Genomic DNA, 13,043 nt, shown 5'->3' with positions numbered 1-13,043 from the left:
AGAGCCTGATGCAAATCAGCGCGCAGAGCACCTTAGGTTCCAACACCGACAGCGAAGGTGTGCCAGCCCGGGCTCTGCAGATGTCTCTCTGTCCGCGGGCCTGGGTGTCTTCCTGCCAGCGGCAGGGCCAGCAGCTCCTTCCCCTCCACCTCCCACCCTGCCCGCCTGCTCCCCAAGCCTTGAGGATGGCAGGCCCTCTGTGCACTGAGTCCACACTGGAGAGGAGCAGAGCTCTGCCCTGGTGGTTTGCTGGTCACCACTGAGGCTGCCCTGGGTTCTGACAGGGCAGCCGGCTGCTGTGTGTGTGGGACACCATTGTCACTTACACTGGAGGGAAGAGTCCTGTCCAGAAAGGCACTGAGGACCCAGAGTGGGTGCACAGTCACTGGAAGGACAGTCAGAATCTGGGATGTCTTCTGCAGGACTGGAAAGAGAAGTGGTGCCCGGGCCAGCACAGAGGGGTCACAGATAGAAGAAAGGTGGTGGTGGGGGGGGGAGCCCACCGAGATCGGCTCCGGGGGACCCAGGCATGCAGCCAGGGGCTCCTGGTCCGTCTCCGAAGTCTTGTGCCACAGGAGACCCTGCCACGCCCGTCCGGAGGTCCTCGAGGGGCTGATGCACCTTGCCTAAGTCAGGGCGGGGACCACCAAGGAGGAAAGGGAGCACCCGAAGCTCTGGATGCCCTCTCCCCGTCTGCTCCTAATGATGCGGAGAGGCGATTAACAGGGTGTCTCCCTCCCAGGGCAGAACGGTTTCACTGTTGTGGAATCCTGTTGACGTCCCCTGAGCTAGGACAGGGTCCGCAGCTGGGCATGGTGACTCCACCACCTGCTGTACAATGCTCATAATTAGCACCAGTAATGGGCACCGTGCTCTGCTGACAGTGGCCAATCCCCCAGGACGGGATCCGGGGTAGGTGCCGGCCATTTCCCCAGCAGTGTGGAGCTCTCACTTAGCCAGACTGTCCAAGCAGGAGCAGAAGTGAAAAACAGAGAATGCGAGGTGTGTATTTAAATACAGACAAAATCCGATGGGAAAGTAGTTATCTCCCGGCGCAAATCAAAATTTTAAACAGTTTGCCCCTTCCCGTCCTCCCGAGTTCGATGTAACAAACTTTCAGTGTCATGCCTAATAGCGGCTCTTGCCAAGGCTTGCTCTCTGGAGCGGCGGCTCGCCCTTTGTGATCGCGGTGCTCCGCTTATTACGGGGTGCATTATGCAGCCGCTCGGCGCGGTGATGGGACACGGCAACCCGCTGTGCGGATGCCTATCAGCGCTTCTTCTAAGGCCCCTTCTCAATTGTCAGCAAAGTATTTTTTAAGGTTAAAAGGTGTAAAATTATTCTGAAATGCTTTTCTGACCTGTCGCCTATCACTGCAAAGAGCTATAGTTCATTTTTTTTCTAAAATTGTATTTTTTGAAATGCAGTAATATTATAAGAATAAGCTTTATAGGAGGAAAATAGTCTCCTGAAATGCTCATGGAATTTTTTTCATGCCTTCTCCTCTGATGACTGCAATATTAATCATTGTTTCAGGCTTCAAAATTATAATTTCTGGTGCAATTTTTCTTACCCCAAGCCTCCATTTCTGCATTTCTGGGGTGAAATGAATATAAATGACCACCACTTTTTGCATCTTTCTTTTCTTCCTCTTCTTCTTCTTCTTTTTTTTTTTTAACTATTCCTGTTCATATTCCACACTGTCAAAGTCAGCTTCACCGCTGTCATGAGATGCAACCTCATTATGCAGAGCTGGGGGCTGGCCGGCGGTCATTCTCCTGCACTTTGATTGAACCCGCACTGGAAGTGGCTGGGCTGCTGGCGGCGGGAGGCCTGGGTTCTCACCTTGCCTGTCTTCCTGTGCCCCAGCTCACATGGCAGGGGGGCGCCAGGCTGGGCAAATCATTTCAGATCTGTGACCCCTTTACCTTAGATGCTCAGCCTGCTCCCCCCGCCAACTGTTGACGCCCACTGAGCAGCCCGATTCTGGAAGCTGTCACTGTGCTCAGGTGCAGTAGGCTGGGCTGGGACCAGGGCCCACTGAGCCCAGCCCAAGCCAGAGGTGCCCGAGGGTGCCTGTTCCCTGCCTGCATTCCGACGCCACTCAGAACTGAGCTTCCGTCGAGTGGCTCCCTGGCTTTGCACAGCTCCTGAAGCCTATCTTCTCTTCTTGTTTAGCTCTCAGACCCTGGAAAGTGTGCCACCCCGCAGCACCCCAGCGGTCTCACCCCACTTGCCAGCGTCCACACACAGCGGTGCTGGACTGACTGCCAGGCAGGGCGGACCGTGAGTCCTCACCCAGGTGGCTGTGAGCACGGTGAGGACCGCTGTGCACTGCTCAGAGCAGCGGCGGGGACAGAGACGCCCTCAGACAGGGGAGGGGAGGTGCACACTGCTCCTCTCACACCCAGAGGCCCTGTCCCGTCTCCTTGCTCCAGGAGAGGGTGGCCCTGGTGTCCTATGCCCAGTGGCGCTGCCATTCCCCCCAGGATGCAGGATGGCACCAGCATGGAGCAAGCAATTCATGCCCAGGTCTGCTCGAGGGTGGGCTGGGAAGAGGAGGTGCTGGGGAAGGGCATGGGGCCACCTGTTTGGAGGATGCGGCCGGGCCGGGGCCCCAAGGCTCAGGGCCACACTTCCCAGGAGAGTTGCTGAAGCTCAGCTCATGTGTCCATCCCTGCCTGGGCCCAGTGGGGACCCAGCCTGTGTGCACAAGGCTCTGGGCATTCCTACAGCTCACAGAGGAAGGCGTGGCCCTGAAAGCCACTGATTCTGTCTCTCTGCATCCCCACTCCTGCCCATGTGGCCTCCTCTTGGTCCTGGAGGCACTAGAGGGACTGTCCCACTTCCGAGGCCCAGCTGGGGTGGCATAGCACTGGGTCTCCCCAGCACTGAGGTCAGTAGAATCTTTCTCTGAGGTCTGCATGAGATCCTTTATATGCTGAAACCAGCTGCACAAGAACTGTCCTCAAATCAAGGAGCGACCAGGACTCCCACAGGACAGGTTTTAGGGGTTAGATCTAGAGTGACCCCCCAAAGGTCTCATATGTTCAGAGGTGGGGCTTTGGAAGGGGATTGGATCCTAGGGTGCTATGCCCATCAGTGGGTTAACCCCTGGTGAGTTCACAGCTGATGTGCTGTAAGAGCTGGGCCTGGTTGGAGGAGGAGGTCATTGAGTGTGGCCTGGAAGGCTGTGTTCTTGTCCCTGGGTCCTCTCTTCTCTCTCTGCTTCCTTGCTGCCACAGGGTGAGCAGCTCTCTTCTGCTGTGTCCTTCCACGAAGCTGCTTCTGCCTTGTGCCAGCTGACCATGGACTGAACCCTCTGAACCATGAGCCAAACAAACATCTCCTCCTTTAAGTTGTGGGTGTTGGGTGTTTTGTCCCAGTGATGAGAAAGTGACTTAGACAACAGGGAAGTTAAAATTTCCTGACATCTCCCAGTTCCAACCGGGAGAAACGTGAGAGGTTCTCCTCAAGTTTGTTAACAATCTTTTACAAATTTGGGGGTGTGTGAAATGCTCATTGTAAAACAGAAAAAGGACAGATTGCTAAGTTATCAATAACAAAATATAAATTCAGGTCAGCATGAAAGAGCAAGGATTGACTAGTGTTTCTCTTCTCCCTGTAGAAAGTGACAGTTTATGAGCCAGGGAGTGGAGGGAGAAGGTACCAGTGAGGGGAGGAGTGGAGACACCTGCTGTGCCCAGATCCCTGGTGTCTGGATCGAGAGCCAGCGTCTTCACAGCTAACTTGTGGTGGCTTCTTCTCTCTCCAGATAGCACTCAGTTGGGCCCCTGCTTGTGCCCTCTGGAAGCCCCTCCTGTCAGGGGCCTTCCTTTGGGAGAGAAGTGGGGACGCTTGGGCAGTTTACAACCCAGGCCGCGCTTCCGTGGCCTTCCTGCTCCTTCGCCCGGGACAACAGAGACGGTGCTGCTCCTCCATCACACCCAGTCCTGCTGTCTCCAGAGAGGCTACTGTGGTGGAGGGAAGGGATAAAGCCCTCTGTGTCTTGTCAGGGTGAGCGCACTTGGCCAACATGAAGGGCGTTTTAGAGGCTGAGCATGCTGCCAAGCCTGCGCCTCCTCACACAGCTCACACTTAGGACACCACGCAGAGACGGTGCTGCTGTGGGCAGCTCACTGGCTCCCATGGGCCACGTGGATGGCGCACCCCTGGGTGCATGTGTGCCTGTGTGCACTTTATACACACTGGACACCCCTGAAATGTTACCGGAAGCTTCTGCAGTAGGCTCCAGTCTCCTGCCCAGTGTACAACCAAAACCTGAGGGGAAAACCTAAAAGACAGAACTAAGAGAGACAGAGGCGGGGCCAGGACGGCCAATGCTGCTTAATTAGCAAAGGCACTGGTCTGTCCAAGCCACTGATTTTTATTAGTAATCAATTGAGGTAAAGGCAAGGTACGTGTAAAGAAGAAACTACGTGAGAAAATGTGCAGTCGTGTGGTTGCTATGGAAATTAATGTAAGCAAGGCTTGTAAAGGATGAGAGAAAGCATTCTCAAATTAGGAACAGAATAGACAAAATATATGGCTGTAATTAAAACACTGTCTTTCTAGTTAAGAGGGTTTTAGGTGTGGGAATGGAATTTGGGTGCGAGTTACTCTGTCCTCTGCACGTAGACATCAGCCGGACTCCATAAACAAGCCAATTGTGGGGTTAACTCTTTACAGCCTGCTTTGGGCATAATTAATATTGTGATCCCCTGCGTATACACATGCACACACATGTGCCTGTGTGTATGCACCTGTGTGTGCACACATGTGCATGCGCATGCATGTGTGTGTGTAGTGTGTGGCCCTGTTCACCTTACACTTACAGTGGCACTAATCTGTAAGCCATCAGTTGCTCTGGACTCTCACACACAGCAGTGCAATCAAGCTCTGCAGGCCCTGAGGACCTGGTCCCCAGCCACGTCGCAGTGTGGCCTGCGTGATGCACTTCCCTCAGGCTCCTTGTTCACAGTGGGGATGGTTTTGGCCATTGGGTGGGTGGTTTTAATTAGTAGTTAATGAGAGGAACTTACACACTGTAAAATACTGCACACTGCGTGGCAGTCACAGGTTCCTGCAGTGGATTCTTCAGATCCTGGAAGTGTGCTTGGTGGAAGAATGGGGATTGAAACATCATCTGAGTCTCGCCCTGAACACGGCTGGGACTGGGCAGCACAGTGATGCTACTTTAGGTCTCCTTTGTAAATGAGAACCTTGAGGGTCTGCCTTCTGCAGGGAGTGTGCAGACTTAGGGACACCGAACAGGAAGTGTGCGCACAGCACGCTCAGGCAGCAGTGGCCCAACTGCGCTGGTGAACATCCCTCTGTTCTTTGTCTTCCCTGCCCTGGAACAATATTTAGAAACTAAAAAGTCCATCCCAAACATTTAGTGAGAACTCACTAGGTATTATCCCTGTGACAGCTGCTAAGAAAATGCCTGCAATGTGGGCCTCAGGAACCGGCTCAAGCCATGCAGCCAGCGCGAGCTGCTTGGGAACCGAGGAGATTAGGTCCCTGATATTGGGCCAAACCATCTGGATGTTTCCGGGAGGGAACTCATGTCCCTGCAACAGCATCTCAGCCACTGCATGGCCGGGACAGCCTTGGTAGGGACAGTGCCTTCCCTTCTTCTCCATCTGCTTTGTCCTTGGGCAGCGGGGAGGGAGCCTAGAGGTGGTCATGTGCGCAGCCCACGCTGCATGGGGCCTCCCTGGGACCCGTGACACGAAGCATGTGAGGAGAGCTTCGGGGAACGCAGGGGCATGTGTGATACACGGGCAATCAGTGTCATGAGTGACCTGGGTGACACTACTCTGCTGATGATAGCTGGGTCTCCTGCAGCCTCTGATCCTGACAGCACTGTCCGCCCAGTAGGGTACGTCCTGCCACACACCGGGGCCACACGGACTCTGTGTCAGAATCTGAGTCCCTGCTGGAACAATGGCTGCTGAGAGTGAGACTAGGAAAAGAGACTCAGGACAAGGACAGGAAAGTCAGGCTGGACTTCGTGGGGGAGGAGGTTCAGGATGAGCTGGACCATTGCATCCTCCATCTCCATCCCCCTATATTCAGCCAGATGTGGTGATGCACTCCTATAATCCTAGCAGTCTAGAGGCAGAGGCAGGAAGACTGCAAGTTCAAGCCCACCTCATGCCACATAGCGATTTGGCGAGATTCTGTCTCAAAATAAAAAATAAAGGGCTAGGGACATGCTCAGGGTGAAGGTCCTGGGTTCAATCCCCAGTACCGCAAAACAAGAGAAAACACACTCAGTGCGCAGGTGTTTCATGAAGCTCAGCCACTGGTGGCTACCTACGCCCTTGTAGTCCACCTCCTGCCTGCCCTGAAGTCTGCCCATGGGTGCTTGAGGTAGCTCTCCTATCACTGTTTCTGGGTGGTACCAGTGGGGTCTAAGGAACCTAATGGAAGAGGCGATATTGCACTAGAAGCTAGTCTCAGTTTCTTCACTCTATGCTTCTCTTTGGTCAAACTGGCTGCCATCAGGAGAATAAGGTCAACAATGTCATTGTCAACTATTATGTCAGAAATGAGGTGATTGAGCTGCCACATCCTGACCCCTGAGCAACTGTTGCAAGGGGAAGTTTAAAGGTGTAACACAGGAAGTGCTGCCCTGGAAGTGGCCATTTTCAACTTTTACTCTTAGCAGAAAGTGGAGTGTTAGCCCTACTAAAAGTGGGGTAGAAAACCTACTTCCCACTGATACAGACCTTAGAAGAATGCTCAGAAGAGGTCACACTCTTAACACTGCAGCCTTGGTGCCCTGGAAAGAGGCAAAGACTACATCCTATAGCCACCACAAGCCAAGGACAATTGGTACCCCTAAGTGAGCCTATCTGTGACCCAGGAAGGGTCAGCCTCCCATGACATAGGCCAAGGTTTTGCCAGGTTTCTTTAGGGAGAAATCGGCCGCTGCCCTCAGGTCTCCACTTCCTTGTCTGTGTCTGTCCCTAGTGGGTTTCATGACACAGCACAGCTCAGGCTCTGGCAGAGCTGCACCACACCCTTGTGTTATCTCAGCGTAATTGTGCTGGGGAAGTCACCGTGACCCCTTCTCAAATGGTGGCCAAAGATTTAAAGCAAGCTGTGAAGGGCCAGGGAAGTAGTTCAGCGGCCGGAGCCTGCCTGGAAAGCACGAGGTCCCAAGTTCGATCCCCGGTACAAAATAAATAAATAAATAAATAGATAAATAAACAAAGCAAGCTGTGAAAACACCTGCACTGAGATTTTAGCTTGGTAAGTGAAGTATAATTTCATGAAAAAGGTTCATTTTATTATATTTTAATTACAAATGAACTTTAATTACAATGAATTACAAATTCATAGACCAAAAAGCATCCACCAATATATGTACCATTCGGTGTGAATTTTTTTGACAAAGTAATGAACAGTCCCATGTTCTACCTGTTACCTGTGAGTTTTTTTCTTTGTATGCTGCTGTAAATGTGGATATATGTGTATCACTGTAACATGATGTCTTTAACTTGGGAAAATATCTAGAAGAGAAATAGCTGGGTCAAATGGAATTTCTAGTTATAGTTTTTTGAGGAATCTCCATCCTAACTTCTATAGTGGTTGTACTAGTTTACATTCCCACTAGCAATGTAGAAGGGTTCCTTTGTCTCCACAGCCTCGCCAGAATTGTTATTGTTTGATTTCTTAATGATAGCCCTTCTTTCTGGGGTAAGAGGGAATCTCAGTATTGTTTTAATTTACGTTTCTCTAATGGTTAGCAACACTGAACATTACACTGTATATTTATTGGCCATTTGTATTTCTGAGAAGTGTCTGTTCATTTCAGTTGCCCATTTTCTGAGTGGGTCTTTTATTTGGGGGTTCCAATTTTTCTTTTAGCTCTTTGTATAGTCTAGACATTAGTCCTCTGTCTGAGGAATAGCTGGCAAAGCCATTTCCCCATTCTGTAGTTTGTCTCTATTCATTATTTCCTTTGCTGTGCAGAAGCTTTTAATTTGATGTGATCCTCTTTGTTGATGCTTGATGTTATTTCTTCTGCAATTGGGGTTCTGTTCAGAAAATCCTATATCTTCAAGAATGTTACCTATTTTATCTTCCAGCAGATTAAATGTTTAGGTCTTTGATCCATTTTGGTTTTATTTTAATATATGGTGAGATATGGGTCTAGATCAAATCTTCCCCATGTAGATGGCCAGTTTTTCCAACACCATTTTTTAGAGAGTCTACGTTTCCTCCACTGTATGTTTTTGGCTCCTTTGTCAAAGATCAGTAGTTGAACATGGTGAGGTTGCTTCTGCATTCTCTATTCTGTTCCACTGATCTCCATGTCTGCCTTTGTGCTGGTACCAAGTTGTTTCTGTCACTGTTGCTTTGTAATATAACTTGAAATCTGGGATTGTGATACCTTCTGCTTTGCTCTTGTTGCCTAGGATTGCTTTTGCTATATAGGTCTCTTCTGGTTCCATATGAATTTTAGGATTGTTTTCATTAGTTCTGTGGGATTGTGTCAAATCTGTATATCAGTTTTGGAAGTATGGCCATTTTGACTCTTGGCTCTTCCTATCCAGGAACAGGGGATAGCTTTCCACTTTCAGATGTCCTCTTCAATCACCAAAGATAGGATTTCTTAGGTGCAAATAGCAAATCTAGCATGCGAAATCCAATGTGCACCAAGCCTCATGCAAAGATTTAGAGTCGTGGCTGATGATCTACTAGAGACCGATAGCTGGCAGCTCAGGGTCCCTGGCAGAACTGTGCTGTCAGGGGCAGCTGTGGACCGAGTGACTGTTCCCTCTCTCTGCAGGCTCAGGCACCAGCAGGAGGCCGCATCCTCTTTGGTGTGACCCCCGAGAAGGAGTGGGCTCAGAGAGAATGTCAAGACTCAGGGGCTTACATTCTGCTGGGCACTGGGACTAAGACTAGGGCTACTTGGTCTGAGGAGGACATTCGGGTGCATGACAGTGGACATGTCATGGTCATTATCAAGCACTGGGGGTGAGAAGCTTTCTAACCAGTTCTTGTCAAACTCGAATGCAGATGAAGTCAGTGTGTTGGCGAGCCATGCGGCGTTTTCCTGGATGGATACTTAGATTCTTCGTAGGAGTGGGTCAGATGTGTAGGAGTGGCTTGGGTGTTCTCAGCAGCGAATGTGTAGACACGGGAGGCCTTGCAGGCAAGGGCACTGTGGTCGCCATGGAAGGCTGGGGCGAGCTGTTTGCTCTTCAGTCTTGGAAAGTTCTTGCTGGCCAACAGACTCTTAGACACTGAAAACTGAACCTGTGTAAAAAGAAGACTGCACTTGGCCTTGCACGGATTATCTGGCCCGCTTCTCACATCAAACGCTGCAAAGTAGCAGAAAGAAAAGGCGACAGGGAGAAAAGGGCAACCAGAGGGTACAGCCTGGGGCCCCTTCCAGGCTTGAGGAAGAGCCAGCCCCTCCCAGAGGGACCCAGGCGGCACCCCTCCACGGCGGCTCCCGACACACACGCACACTTCACTTTCGGAAAGTAGCTCGGTGACAGCCCCGGTTGTTCTGTCTTCCAGTAGGAGCCACTGGACAGCGAAGCCACTCGTGTTTCCCACCATCGCTCTGCCTCCCTGCGCACAGCCGGGCAGCCGAGGCAAGGAGAGAGCCAAGGGTACATTAATTACACTTTCAGTATAAATTACACTTTCTGCCAAAGAGACTGAGTCTGTGAACACCTCTAATTTATAACAGTTTCTCTAGCTATGACGCTCCCCTCAGTGGGTGCAGCGGGAAGCAGTTCCACCATGGCAACATGCTACCCCAGACAGCCTGGCTTGGCTTGGCTTTCTTTCTCTTTCCCTTCCTTCTTTCCTTCCTTCCTTTCTGCTTCCCTCCCCTTTCCCCGTTTCCTCACTCTCTGAAGCTCATTCAAGAGCTTCACATTAAAAAAGAAAAAAAGATTAATCTAGTGATTTGCTCGCCACATGAGTGTCAGGGCCAGGACGGCGAAAGGATAAACCTTCAGCACTGAAGAGCAGCATGGGCAGAACACTGATGCTCTCAGGCAGGGCTGCGTGAGCCTCTGCCCACAACAGTTAGATGATTAGGAAAGAAAGAAAGTGGAAGATGGAGTCAGGGAGGGAAGGGAAGGGGGGAGAGGAAGGGAAGAGAGAAAGAGAAAGAGAGAGAGGGAGGGAGGGAAGGGAAGAGGAAGAAGAAGAAGGAGAAGAAGGAGAAGAAGGAGAAGAAGAAGAGAGAAAGGAAAGAAGGAAGAGAGGGAAGGGAGGCAGGAGAGGGAACCCTTTGGACTTAAGACACAGAAACTGCTTATGCGCTAGCTCGGTGCCCTGCCCTAGTAGTCCTGTACAGAACTCTTCTTACCTTTGCTAAAGGGTACTGTGATTAGAGAAATGCCCAGAACCTTGTAGAAACTAGCACTTTCTTATTAACTGGGCATTTAAAGTGTTTAGAATTGTGTGGCATTTAACAATCATGTTATGTAGCTTTTAATTTTGGATTTTTAGAAAGTATTCGTGTCTATGTCTTTTTTTTGTTTCATTTCCTTTTGGACTTTTTGTTTGTTTACTTGTTTTTTGGACCTCCAACTGCTCCCAGCACTGCATCTCTGGTTGTCCCTGGGTAAGAACCATCCATCAGAGACTCTACTCTGCAGAATGAGATAAAGTAAATCACTAGGAACTGGAAGACAGAGACAGAGACAGGCAGGAGCGAGTTCTGGTGGGGGAGGCGCCTCAGACCACAGGCTGAGTTTCCCGGCTTTGCTTCCTCAGCTCAGCGCTCACCAGGCTGCCAGGCCTCCCCGAAGCCGCAGGATACATGTGCCTGGGACCCGCAGACACACTCAGTGGACTCCTCTGCCAAGGGAAAGGCAGTGGCCGTCCACACCCACTGCCTTGAGAGTGACCAGGAGCCAGGCGGCAGCTGGATTCCTCAGTGTCACCATTCCCACCCAGGACACCACATCTGTGCAAAGCCACCTTCCCAAGTGGCTCCCGTGAAAAGCAAGTGTAGTTGCCCCTTGGCACCTGGAGGGAAAGGTCCAAGATCCTGACGATCACCCCAGCCCATGGGTGCCCAAGTCCTGCAGTAAAATGCACGTGTGTGGTCACCTGTGGGCACACCCCTGCATGTCACTTACAGTACCTGAGCATGGTGAGGGCTGGGACATCTGTGCTGGGTCACTCAGGGAGTAATTGCACTGTCAGTGCAGATGCAGTTTGTCACATGATTTTTCCATCGGCGGCTGGCTGAGCCCTGTGGGTACAAACCCTGCTGGTGCCCAGGGCCAGCTGGACAGGCCCGGAGCGGGTATGTCCTGCTCTGATCCCAGCTCCCAGAGGCTGCTCAGGGCCGGGTAGACATGTCTGTCCCCTGGGTGAGCAACGGGGTGATGTGAAAATGACCCAATGCTTTTCTCTTGGTTTGAGCGGTGCTTACAGAGGCTGCCTAACTACTTAACCAACAGGCTGCTCGGTGCTTCTTTTACCTGGGACACTGTGGAAGCAGTTCTCACACAATCTCGCCCTGGAAGAGTGGTCACATCTGCCCTCAGGCTGCTCGTCTCCTAGTGTCTGTCAGGAAGGGAGGGAACGAATGAATAACGCTTGTCACTCCATCGGTCCCGCCTACCTGGGCGCGCAAGGGTCCTCCAGCCACGAGGACCTTCCCGCAGGGCCTGGGTGGGGTTATTTGATGTCACAGAGACAGCGCAGGTGGCTCCTGGGTAATTCTCCACCTTCCCCTGAATGTCTGTTGCCAAACAACGTTTTCAAGTCTTCCACTTTGAGCTGGAGAAACTTCTCCACAGTGACATCCTCAAGGCTTTCAAACACATTTTGCTCAGAAAGGGATCTTGGTCAGGGTGAGGTACCGAGTCCGGGACGCAGTGTGCTGTCCTCAGGGGTCTGATGGCGTGGAGAAGGTGGCGCTCAGCCTGGCAGCTGCCCAGGGGAGAGGACGCTGCAGCCACACGACCAGGATGGCGCTGCATGCTGGCCAGCATCCACCTTCCGAGACGGAGTTACTTAAAGGACGGAAATGTTGAAATCTCGGCGCATTTTTCCTTCTCTAAATCATTCATTACTCCTGGATGTATTAACTAATGTTTTCCTCCTTTGACATTTGGACCCACTAGACTTTTAAAAAGTCACAAATTGTCCCTAATAACAGCACAAATTATGTAGGCTGTTGACTATTTGAGCATTTTTAGCACTTTATCTTTTTCGTGTTACAGAGCAATCATTTTCATTAACCATTCCTCATATCCAAACAAGGTGGCAGTTTAGCATAATAATAAAGCGATTTCCTGTTCTGTGATGTTGACGTGGACGGCCAAGGAGGCGACACTGTGCAGTCACAGAGCAGAGAAGTGCTCAGCTCGGGAAAACCCTGATCCGGGGATTCGGACAGTGCGAAGTTGGTGGTGCAGCCTCTCCCTCCCAGCTCCTTGGCTCTGGGCTGTGTGGGGGGGGCTCCTGAGCGTGGGCGGCAGGGACCCCATAGACACCATTGCCCTGGCTGTGCTGAGAACATGGCACAGGGCAAATGTTCTCCCGGCCAAAGATGCCCAGCTTCTCCTCACCCTGCAGGCACCTGTTCCCCGAGGATTAGCTAGGTCCTCTGCCAAGTGGAATGAGAGTAACAGAAGTGACTCTCCTGTGGGAAGACAGAGAGGAGGAGGGGGACCCAGGGAGGAGGAGAGGCCCTGCTTCCCCTCCAAGGTCAGGGTCCCGGGTCCGGGTCCGGAGAAGCAGCCCTGAATCTCTGTGGAGTCACGGTGGTCCCATGGCTGAGAGCTCCCCTTGTGGGCCACAATGGTCGGAGGGGGAGATCACTGCAGTCCCAGCTCGCCTCCCAGTGGCTCTTGGCCCCGGGGGACGCAGCTCAGCCCCCAGGAGTGGAGCCCAGGGACTCTCAGATCTGTGGGGCCCGGAGCCCTGCGGGTCTGGAAGGGTGCAGCCTTCCTGGGTCCTCACAGCCCGAGGGCCCAGCCAGGGCCACTGGGCTGTACTCACAGCTCATGTGGACAGAGCTGGGTGGAGAGCTGTTTGCT

Source organism: Heterocephalus glaber, unplaced genomic scaffold (genome assembly GCF_053883595.1).
Source record: "Heterocephalus glaber isolate CG9 unplaced genomic scaffold, H.glaber_assembly_v1.0 deba00001579, whole genome shotgun sequence".
NCBI lineage: Eukaryota > Metazoa > Chordata > Mammalia > Rodentia > Bathyergidae > Heterocephalus > Heterocephalus glaber.
Note: the sequence above shows the minus strand (reverse complement) of the source record.